The sequence below is a fragment of the Dama dama genome, chromosome 5 (assembly GCF_033118175.1).
Source record: "Dama dama isolate Ldn47 chromosome 5, ASM3311817v1, whole genome shotgun sequence".
Lineage (NCBI taxonomy): Eukaryota > Metazoa > Chordata > Mammalia > Artiodactyla > Cervidae > Dama > Dama dama.
This window is the reverse complement of record NC_083685.1, coordinates 74,360,674-74,372,841: the sequence shown is the minus strand read 5'-3', so window position 1 is coordinate 74,372,841 and position 12,168 is coordinate 74,360,674.

The following is a 12,168-nucleotide window of genomic DNA, read 5'->3' as shown; positions in this document are numbered from 1 at the left end:
TATATGGAATCTGGAAAAATAGTAGTGATGAACCTATTTGTAGGGCAGCAGTAGAGACCTAGACATGGATAACAGACTTGTGCACACAGTGGGGGAAGGAGAGGGTATGCTGAATTGAGAGAAGCACTGAAGCATATATATTACTGCATGTAAAATAGGTAGTAAGAATTTGCGGTTTTTACATAAGGAGTTCAAATCTGTGCTCTGTGACAACCTAGAGGGGTGAGAAGCGGTGGGGGGAGGTTCAGGAAGGAGCAGACTTATGTATTGTTGTTCAGCTGCTCCGTTGAGACTGACTGTTTGAGACCCCATGGACTGCAGCACACCAGGCCTCCCTGTCCTTCACCATTTCCCAGAGTTTGCTCAAACTCATGGCCACTGAGTCAGTGATGCCATCCAGTCATCTCATCCTCTGTTGTCCCCTTCTCCTCCTGCCTTCAGTCTTTCCCAGAATCAGGGTCTTTTCCAATGAGTCAGGCTCTTTGCATCAGGTGGCCAAAGTATTGGAATTTTAGCTCAGCTTCAGTCCTTTTTTCTTTTTTAGCATCAGTCCTTCTAATGAATATTCAGGATTGATTTTCTTTAGAATATATGTATACCTATGGCTGATTCATGTTGATGTATGGCAGAAGGCAACACAACAACTACCCCCCCCCCCCCAATTTTAAAAGAAAAAAGTGTAAATCAATTGAAAAAGACTGTGTTTTTACATTGGACTCCAAATTTCACTGATTTTTTATTTAGTTGGAGAAATAGACCCAAATCCTTCAGAGACTATGAATATTATTAATTCTCATGTTCTTTGTTACTGCTGACTTTTCCTGCAGTATGCTAATCTTACAACTATTGATTAGCAGAACTATAGGGAAGATTAAAAAGAATTCTTAAAACCTAAATCTTGTACTGTTTTGAAGAGAGCTTGTGTCTGAAATTTAAAAGAATACTATTATGAAGTAATGTTTTTTTACACTAAATTACATTTTCTAACTGTGCTTTAAAATCTGGAAACAATATTATAGCCAAATATCTTAGAATATATTATCTTCTCCCTATTTAGTTGCAGGAACCAGTGAACCAGTAAAGTTGCTCAGTCATGTCCAACTCTTTGTGATCCCATGGACTGTAGTCTACCAGGTTCCTCAATCCATGGAATTTTCCAGGCAGGAAATACTGGTGTGGGTTGCCATTTCCTTCTCCAGGAGATCTTCTCTACCCAGTGATCAAGTCCAGGTCTTCTGCATTGCAGGCAGACGCTTTACGGTCTGAGCCACCAGGGGAACCCTTAGCTGCAGCAGTAGCCATGAATACCCTCAGCTATGAAGTCACATATAATTTTGATCAATATTTTGAGTGGGAACTTCTGGACCTACTTAGTTTGCCCTAATTGCCTAGAAAGGTGATTAAACATATAACATAAAAATCAATATTAGCATCTTGACATCTAACTACCAACATGTCAGATTTAATTTGAATTTATATAAAAAACATATGGACAAGAATGGTTTGTTTATTTGGGGGTAAAAGAATATTATTGTCACCCTTCTGTTTAAAAATATATGACGATAAATGATGCTTGATATGGAGTGAGTAGTAACTTTTCTATATTGTGTATACCACATTATCTAAAGTAAGACTGCAATATTAAAGCTAATCATAGCTCATATAATTGTTTTCATGCTTAAGATACATAAAATTATTCAAATGCAGGACTTAACTTTTTAAGGCCCGAACATGCCAACATGCTTTGATTACAGAGGATATCCTGATTGAAGAGAAATAACAAGAGTTTCGTAATTGCTCAGATATGAGGTATGTGCCCTTGGGAAAATTATGCAATCACTTTCAGTCTTGATTTCCTCATTTGCCATCTAGAGATGATTGTACCTTCTCACAGATCAAGGGTTGAAAATTAAATAAAACCACATAGGTAAAATGCCCTATAACATGCTAGTCATATACTCATTCTTAAACACCTTTAGATTTCTCTGTGTGTGTGTGTGTGTGTATGTGTGTGTGTGTGTGAATACAGAATCATTCAATTTGTAATAAAATTTCCTTGGGTTGTGGCCTTACCTTCAGAAACAAATTATTTACATTTTATCTACATATTTAGGAGAAAGCTACAAATTCAAGCACAGTCTATTCAATGAACATGAACAACCTAGAAACCTCAAATTAAATCTGACAGATTTTCTTGCAGTTGCAAAGTTTTTGTACCACAAATGAATATCTTAGTGCTCCACAAAATGAACATTTAAATTATAAATAATCTTTGCCAGAATTGTAAAGCCAAGGTTTGCCTTTAGTCTGTCTTTTCATCTGGGCTTCTACACAGTTATCTTTTTCAATGCCCTTAGAAATTTGGTCAGAAATATGCCACTACTATGAATAGCAGCTTTGGTCTATGCTCTCAATTTGACCAATGGGCTTTGATATGGATCTGTTTCTGATAACAGATGGTACAGCTTCCTTGGTTCCTAAGAGCCTTCTGAGAAATGTTTCTCTGCCTGGCTTTTGCCAATCTTTTCTCTGCATCCCAACCTGATGGATACTGCAGTGCCGATACCTTCTGACAGAATTCACCAATTTTAGTTAACAAATTATCTGTTTATATTTTCCACTATCAAACTCCCCAGGTTACTCATCACAATCAAATGTGACACTGGAAAGAACAGGTGATGATCTTGGGCCTGAATTCTCTACTCTGGCTGAAAACTGAAGTTTTTCCTACTGTATTGGCATTAGCTGACACCCTGTCACTCAATTGTAAGGCAACTATAATTCCCAAGTTAATACAAAAGATTTTCTGATAGCTTCAAAAAATGCTATGAAAAAATATATATATTTTAAAGTTTTACTTTATATTGAACTATAGTTGACTAACAATGTTGTGATTGTTTCAAATGTACATCAAAGTGATTAATATATGTATATATATGTACCTATTCTTTTTTAAGTTATTTTCACATTTAGGTTGTTACATAATAGTAAGCAGACTTCCTGTTCTATATAATAGGTTCTTATTGGTTATCAGCTTTAATTGTAGTAGTGTGTACATATCAATCTTAAAATCCCTAACTGTTCCTTTCCCTTAGACTTCCCAAGTAATGATAAATTCCTTATCTAAGTGTGTGAGTCTGTTTTTGTTTCATAAGTAAGTTCATCTGTATCATTTCATGTTAGATTCTGCTTATAAGTGATATCATACAATATTTCTATTTCTCTGACTTACTTGAAACAGTATGACAATCTTTAGGTCTATCTACGTTGCTGCAAATGGCATTATTTCATTGTTTTTAATGGCCAAGTAATATTCCATTGTATGTATGTGCCACATCTTTTTTATCCATTTCTCTGTTGAACATTTAGATTACCTCTATGTCTTGGCTATTGTAAACAATGATGCAATAAACACTGGGGTGCATGAATGCTTTCAAACCATGTTTTTCTCTGAATATATGCCCAGAAGTTGATGCCTTCTAATTGTGCAATTGGAGAAGGCTCCCAAGAGTCCTCTGGACACCAAGAAGATCAAACCAGTCAATCTAAAAGGAAATCAATGCTGAATACTCATTGGAAGGACAAATGCTGAAGCTGAAACTCTAGTATTTTGGATATAGAAATTGTTATATCTTCTTCTTGGATTGATCCCTTGATCACCATCTTTGTCTCTTAAAACAGTCTTTATTTTAAATTCCAATTTGTCTGATACGAGTACTGCTACTCCAGATTTCTTTTGATTTTCATTTTCATGGAATACCTTCTTCCACCCCTTCATTTCAGTCTATATGTATCCCTAGGTCTGAAGTGGATCTGTAATAGGCAGTTTATATATTGGTCTTTTTGGTGACAATTCAGTCAACTTATCTTTCAGTTGCATCATTTATCCCATCTACACTTAAGGTAATTATCAATATATATGATTGTATTGACATTTTCTTAATTGATTTGGATTTGTTTTTGTAGGTCTTTTTTTCTTCCTCCTTTTTTTTTCTCTTTTCTGGTGATTTGATGACCTTCTTTTGTGTTGTGTTTAGGTTGTTTTATTTTCTTTTTGTGTATGTATCTGTTGTGTTTTTGGGTTTTCTCTTCCCAAGAGGTTTTGATTCAGCAATCTATATGTATACAAGTTTGTTTTAAATTGTTGGTTTCTTCCTGCAAATCTTGTCTGGTCATGCTAAATTCTATTAGGCTTTGTCCCTGCATTGAGGCATAGCCAACCCCCACCCCCCCACCACCATCTCTTCAAGAAACCCTCTGATGCTAGAAGGTAGGTGTGGGTCAGTCTCTTATGAGGTTGGTGTTTTTTCCCCCCACCCCCCAGGTCCTAATGCACGCAAGAATTTGTGTGTGCCCTCTAAAGTGTAATTTTTGTTTCCCCGTACTTGTAAAAGCCCTGCAATCATATCCTGCTGGCCTTCAAAGGCAGATTCTCTGGGGAGTCCTCCTCCCATTGCTGGACTTGCAGGCTGGGAAGCCCAGCACAGAGCTCACAACCTTCACTCCAGTGGGATAATTCTGTTGTATAATTGTTGGCCAAGTCTGTGGGCACCCACCTGGCAGGTATGGGATTTGATTCTATAATACTTGCACCCTTCCTACAATTTCACTGTGGCCTCTCCTTTGCTTTAGGTGAAGAGTATCATTTTTGGTGTGTTCCAGTGTTTCTCCATCAATTGTTACCCAGTAGCTAATTGTAATTCTGGTGCTTTCTCAAGAAAGAATGCAGGTACATCCTTCTACTCTGCTATCTTAAGCTAATCTACTCAACACTAGAAAAATATTAATGCAACAAATCTCACATGATTTATAAAAAAAGTATAGTCACAGAGGAAAATCACAAATTTAGGGAAGATATAGGTTCCAGGAAAGAATGGAAAGTCTTAAAAATTGACAAACTATCTTATAAATAAAATAGATTAAAGAATATCAAAGCATGTTTAGCTTATTTTTACATTTTAAAAAAGGAAAGTCTTTAAAACTTGATTGGAAAATAGTGAATGAGTTCTTAAAGTATGTTAAGGCTCTTCATGTATTTGAATGAAAGATAGAAATATTGAGGTTTTTAAACACTTCCAGAATATATATGTATAGCTATAGATACAGATATATCTTACAAGGGAAAGAATCTGAATATATTGCTTCTGATATGTCATAAAAAAGAAAAAAAGATTTAACAAAATTATTTCAGTTCAACAGACCAGAAGTAAGGGAAGAATAAAAATACAGCTAAGAAAAACACATATGTATTCACTAAGTACCTTAGTTTGCAATGGTAAAAAAAATAAATAAATAAATAAATAAAGTCTAAATATAGTACAATTTTGAAAAGAAGTATGTTTACTACAAAAACACTCAGAAAGGTTGGCAGTAAAGAGATAGAATACACTGAACTGGTCAAAATCCTGTGATCTGAGACATCTGTTTCTGCTGGTTTCACAGGCAGTTTAAATCAAATGAAATCAAACTACATAGAACTGACAATATTTATAAAAGCATTTCAGAGAAATAAACCATCTTATTTTTTGAAAGTACAACATATACTATATTAATCATGAGAATTTTGAAGTTACTTTAGTCACTACATGATAAAGTTATTGTCTTCACTCATCACTCTTCAGCATCACCCTAGACAATCTGGTAAACATGGAGAAAGGAGGAAAGAAAAAAAGAAAGGAAGAGAGGAAGGAAGGGAAGCAAATGTGAAATGAAAATAGAACAAATGATAAGGCAGGATGAAAAAGTTTAATGTATACATAGCATTGATATCTTCATAGCAAATATGAGAACATGAACAGTCAGACCATCAATCAGGCAAAATTAATAGGAATTCAGCAAAGTTATTAGGTAGAAAACAAAAATACTTACATAAACATAGGTACATAAAAATAAAAGTCCATAAAATACAACAAAAATAAACATTTAGAAAATTTTTAAAATTCTATTCATATCAGCAATAGAATCTATATGAAAATTAGAAATAAATTTAACAAAATGATACCTAAGGAGTAAAAATAATATCAACATACATGAAACTAGACAGAAATCAAAACAGAGCTATACCATGTCCGTGGTTAGAAGGTGCCAAACTATAAAAGAAACACCCTCCAAAAATCAAGTATCAAACTGAAGAAACTGGACATAAAAAGGAATAAGCAAAAATGAAGAGGAAAGAAGAAATTTATACAGATAAAATCTGATATTATTCTGGTAAGATATAATTCCTCCACATCATAAACTAAAATATATTTTACAATACAATGACCAGTATTTTAAGAAAATGTCATGAAAATTGACTGAAAGGGGGATAGAAAACTTGAACAGACTATCTGAAAGTGAAAGTCAAAGGACAGATACGCCCATCTGAATGCAGAGTTCCAGAGAATAGCAAGGAGAGATAATGAGAGATAATTTTCAGTGAGCAATGAAAAGAAATAGAGGAAAACAATCGAATGGGGAAGGCTAGAGATCTCTTCAAGAAAGTTAGAGATACCAAGGGAACATTTCATGCAAAGATGGGCTGAATAAAGGACAAAAATAGTATGGACCTGACAGAAGCAGAAGATATTAAGAAGAGGTGGAAACAATACACAACAGAACTGTACAAAAAAGATCTTCACGACCCAGATAATCGCAAACAAAGCTAGTGGAGGTGATGGAATTCCAGTTGAACTTTGAAATTCTAAAAGATGATGCTGTTAAAGTGCTGCACTCAATATGCCAGCAAATGTGGAAAACTCAGCAGTGGCCACAGGACTGGAAAAGGTCAGTTTTCATTCCAATCCCAAAGAAAGGCAAAACCAAAGAATGCTCAAACTACTATACAATTGCACTCATCTCACACGCTAGTAAAGTAGTGCTCAAAATTCTATAAGCCAGACTTCAGCAATATGTGAACCGTGAACTTCCAGATATTCAAGCTGGATTTAGAAAAGCAGGAGGAACCAGAGATCAACTTGCCAACATCTGCTGGATCATCAAAAAAGCAAGAGTTCCAGAAAAAAATCTATTTCTGCTTTATTGACTATGCCAAAGCCTTTGACTGTGTGGATCACAATAAACTGTGGAAAATTCTGAAAGAGGTGGGAATACCAGACCACCTGACCTGCCTCTTGAGACACCTGTATTCAGGTCAGGAAGCAACAGTTAGAACTGGGCATGGAAAAACAGACTGGTTCCAAATAGGAAAAGGAGGACGTCAAGCATTGTTATCATGCTTACTTAACTTATATGCAGAGTACATCATGAGAAATGCTGGGCTGGAAGAAGCACAACCTGGAATTAAGATTGCTGGGAGAAATATCAATAACCTCAGATATGCAGATGACACCACCCTTATGGCAGAAAGTGAAGAAGCATTAAAGAGCCTCTTGATGAAAGTGGAAGAGGAGAGAGAAAAATTCAGCTTAAAGCTCAACATTCAGAAAACTAAGATCATGGCATCTGGTCCCATCACTTCATGGGAAATAGATGGGGAACAGTGGAAACAGTGGCAGACTTTATTTTTTGTTCTCCAAAATCACTGCAGATGGTGATTGCAGCCATGAAATTAAAAGATGCTTACTCCTTGGAAGGAAAGTTATGACCAACGTAGACAGCATATTAAAAAGCAGAGACATAACTTTGCCAACAAAGGTGTGTCTAGTCAAGGTTATGGTTTTTCCAGTAGTCATGTATGGATGTGAGAGTTGGATGATAAAGAAAGCTGAGCTCCGAGGAATTGATGCTTTTGAACTGTGGTGTTGGAGAAGACTCTTGAGAGTCCCTTGGACTGCAAGGAGAGCCAACCAGTCCATTCTAAAGGAAAACAGTCCTGAATATTCATTGGAAGGACTGATGTTGAAGCTGAAACTCCAATACTTTGGCCACCTGATGCAAAGAGCTAACTCATTTGAAAAGACCCTGATGCTGGGAAAGATTGAGGGTGAGAGGAGAAGAGAATGACAGAGGATGAGATGGTTGGATGGCATCATTGACTCAATGGACATGAGTTTGTGTAAAGTCAAGGAGTTTGTGATGGACAGGGAAGCCTGGTGTGCTGCGTTCCATGGGGTCGCAAGGAGTTGGACAGGACTGAACAACTGAAATGAACTGAAAGAACTTCAGAACTTGAAAATATAGTAAATGATTTATTGTCTTCAAAATTCATCAAATAAAAATTTCAACAGAAAATTATATCAAATAGTTCATTCTCTTATCAAAATTTTTTGATAATCCTGAAAAAGATAAACATCTTAACAAATTAGTATAGGTGTAGGGTACTTCAATACATTATCCTCCCAGAATAACACAGGTTCTACAGACCTATGTTTTCCAGTTTTATAATCTACCCACTTCAGAACCATCTATAAGTTTATTTCTCTAATTCATATTTCTTGGCTGTGGCTCACTTCCGCAAAATCAGAATCTTTGAAAAGAGTGAGAGAGAGTATGTGGGCATGTAGGTGGCCAGGTAGGCTATGCTCTTCTCGATCGGCTCACTATGTCATTCTGATGCATGCATACTGAAGTTTTGAACCTAGCTATAAACGACTTTAAGTAATGAATATAGTGATACATATTGTATAAAATGTAAGAAAATCAACTATGGAATAGAAGCAGCTCTGAAAGAACACATAAAAACATAAGCACTGATTACCTCTGGACAATATTTTGATTAATTCCACCCCTCCCCCCAAAAAAACCATTACAAATTCATCCATGCCTTACATGAGGTACAATATTAATATAATTCACAATAGTTGGAAAATACATTTTTACATTGTTTTCTTTCATTCAACAAGCTGAGGTTATATAGGAGAGAAAAAAAATGGCATTGTAGACCTTAAAATATGCCAGATACAATTTTTTCATTTCTATTTTTTAGAACTAGAATCAATAATGATTATGTAAACTGAATTAAGTCAATTCTGTAGCAGGAGAATAACCAAAAAGACATTTAAATGCCTCTTCCATTTCCAATTTTAAAGTTTTCCCATTATGCTTAATAGCAAATGAGAAATCTGTGTATATTATTGATCACTTGAATTTTTTTGTAATGAAGTGAAACAGTTTACATTCTCAAATGCTATGAAGTACTATGAATTAACTACACTGAATTTCACTGACCAATAATTTCAAATTCTGCTTTGTGTATCTCCAATGCGGATTTTATGTGTGAACATGCTTATATAACTTGATTCAGACTAGCTGAAGCTGTTATAACAAGAACATCAACAGATGTTCTCTAAAGTATCTGCAATATGCCATTTATATCAGCTGGACATGTGTGCTAAGTCATTTCAGTCATGTCTGACTCTCTGAGATGCTATGGACCCACCAGGCTCTTCTGTCCATGGGATTCTCCAGGCAAGAATACTGGAGTGTGTTGCCATTTCCTTCTCCAGGATATCTTCCCAAACCAGGTATCGAAACTGTCTTTTTTGTCTCCCTCCTGCATCGGCAGGCAGGTTCTTTATCACTAGCCCCACCTGGGAAGACCCAACAGAGCATAAATTAGCTGAAATTGTATTCACTATTCTCATTACCTCATTATTCTTTGTTAATGGAGTGACATGTTTTATTGAAACATTTACATACTTTGCTAATACTTTTGTCTTAGTTTCCTCCCCTCCTCCCCCAGAGGGCTTCCCAGGTGGCACAGGTGCAAAGAATCTGCCTGCCAATACAGAAGATGCAAGAGACACAGATTTGATCCCTGGGTCGGGAACATCTCCTGCAGTAGGAAATGGCAACCAACTCCAGTATTCTTGCCTAGAAAATTCCATGGTCAGAGGAGTCTTGCAGATTATGTCTGTTGTGTGGCAAAGAGTTGGAGATGACTGAGCACACACACATGCCAGCCAGCCAGCATCTTGACAGTATGGGCTAATAACGCTTGTAATTGGGGCAGGGTCAGTTTACTCTGGGGTAAGTTTGCTCTAGAGGGCATGACTTGACATTATCTTTATAAGCAGAGATAAGATTACATAACCCTGTATATAGAGAAAATCTCTAGAATATACATAAGCTACCTCCCTCTTTCTTACACTAGGCTGAATTTGCTTATCTGCATAATTCTTTCTTTCTCTCAAATATCTAACACAGTCTTCACCTACAATGCTATGAAGCCACCAAGGATAGACAAATGTCAAAACAGCCATTGAGGATTGACAAACCAACAAGGATGCTCATCTAACAAGATGGTAGGAGACAGTGTAACATAACTACATATATGGCATCATTTGAATTAATAAACTAGCAGTATTCAGGATGGAGTAAATTACTATAAATCAGGCATTTTACATAAATTTTCTTTGATTCTTATAACAATGCTAAAGTATAAAAATTGTTTTCCAAATTCTATACATATGATCAGAGAGGGTAAGTAAATTTTTTAAAGTCACACAGACAGTAAGTAGTAGGGTTTAAATTCATATCTGTCTTTTATCAACATCTGTGTTTGTTCCATTTCTCCAAAGTGGCTCACCACATTAAGCAAATTATTACATTAATCACATACTTAGTATTTAAGCTTCCCCATAGTTAATAAAATTATCAACTGCCAGTAATATCATTTAATTCTAATGTAACAACTCTCATATATTTCAGCATCTGAAATGAACTTCCACAGAATTACTAGCAGCCACTTAAAGCAATGCATTTCAAAATATATACAAGATGGTTCATAATTCAAACTAATGCTTTTCCATTAAAAAAACTATTATAGGCAATGAAAAAAATCAACATTGGTCTTTCAAAGTTAACATGCATAAATACAAAATAAGCATCATAAGACTACTGTCAGATGGAGAATACAACCTTAGTGAATATAACTGAAAACCAGAGTAATGTTTAAACCACATATGATCTTATAAATCAGTTAATTTCATGATATTCCTAATGTTTTAATCATATGCATGTGGCCAGTCACACAAGCCACAACCCTGATTTTCAACCCCTTTCCATCTATACTATTAAACTCCAATCTTGATAATTAGGATTAGGCCTTCATTAATACTCAGTTCCCTGGTGACTCAGTCAGTAAAGAATTGGCCTGCAGTGCAGGAGACCCAGGTTCAGGAAGAATCCCTGGAGAAAGAAATAGCAACCCCCTCCAGTATTCTTGCCTGGGAAATCCCATGGACAGAGGAACCTGGCAGGCTACAGTCCATGGGGTCACAAAGAGTTGAATAGGACTTAGCAACTAAACCATTGTCAATACTCAATTCACATGTGAGAATGCAAATACTGTTTGATTGTTTTCTTGTATTACCATATGTGTCTAGGCATTAAACTAATTGAGCTGTGCGGATGTGTAAGATTTGTTATCAACAAAAATGATCTCACAAATATCTGTTTAAAAAAGTATTGAGTTTAAATTTAAGTTCAAAGAAATGTTTTGAACTGGTTTTAATTATCTGTTTTCCTGATTATAATTTTTTTAAATTTTTCTACAAAAATAAAAAAGAAAACAAAAAATAATTACAAAATATTAAATAATGGAATTGTATCTCAGTCAGTGCCGATGGAAACAGTATGAACAGATATGGGTTTACTGTGGAAGTAGAAAGGCAAGATTTACTAATGATTTGGAGGACAAGGGAAAAAAAAAATGAATCAAGTATAACCTCCAAGTTTCTGTTTTAACTAAGGTATGTTTATTGTACCATCACTTACGAGGACAAGAAGTCTGAATGAAATGGTAAAAAATAAATGCTAAAATAGAAATTTGGATATTAAATCTAAAAAGTGAAAGATATATAATAGGAAATATAAGTTTGGGGCTCAGAGTAAAGAAATGGCTTCAAGGTGTAAATTTGGTAGTCACCTGCATTTGGATGACATGAAATTGTGAAAAATGAATGATATTAACTTGGGTAAGAATATAGAGAAAAGATGAAGCTAAATTGGTTTTAAAAAGCTGATAAAGATGGGCTGGGGATAAAGAATAAATATTGAAAGAGCATATTTTCACTAAAGCAAGGCAAGGAGTGTTTCAAGAAGGAACAAAAGAAGGCCAAAGCCCTCTCTGCTCATATGACGCAGAGCAGAGTAGTCCTGATCAGAAATAACACAGTGCTTGTAATTAACATTCTAATACATGCATTCTCAGGGTGGTGAACTCTACATTAGTGTAATTGAAGAACGGGTGAGCAATTTTAGTTTTAGCCATATTCAAAACTCAGT